This window comes from Brassica oleracea, chromosome C8 (assembly GCF_000695525.1).
Source record: "Brassica oleracea var. oleracea cultivar TO1000 chromosome C8, BOL, whole genome shotgun sequence".
Taxonomy (NCBI): Eukaryota; Viridiplantae; Streptophyta; class Magnoliopsida; order Brassicales; family Brassicaceae; genus Brassica; species Brassica oleracea.
In genome coordinates, this window is record NC_027755.1 from 26,408,948 (window position 1) to 26,409,253 (window position 306).

Genomic DNA, 306 nt, shown 5'->3' on the forward strand with positions numbered 1-306 from the left:
TTTTTTTTTCTTCTGCGGCCTTATTGGTATCAGGTAATGGGGTTAATCCAGGAGGTCTCAATTCACTGTTTCTCATCAGTAATCCATTATTTTGCCCAACTAGAAATAGACTCATCCACGGACTTATAGTCCAGGATTCTGGGATTCCTCCAATCAAATAGAGCCTTTGGTAATAACACCGTTCTTTGGTGATCATATCTCGATTTTTAACTCTGTCCAAGGGTCTAGAGGATTCTCTATAGTCAGATACTGATCTTTCAGACTCTTAATAAGATGATGGCTAATAATTAATATTGCCATGTATCA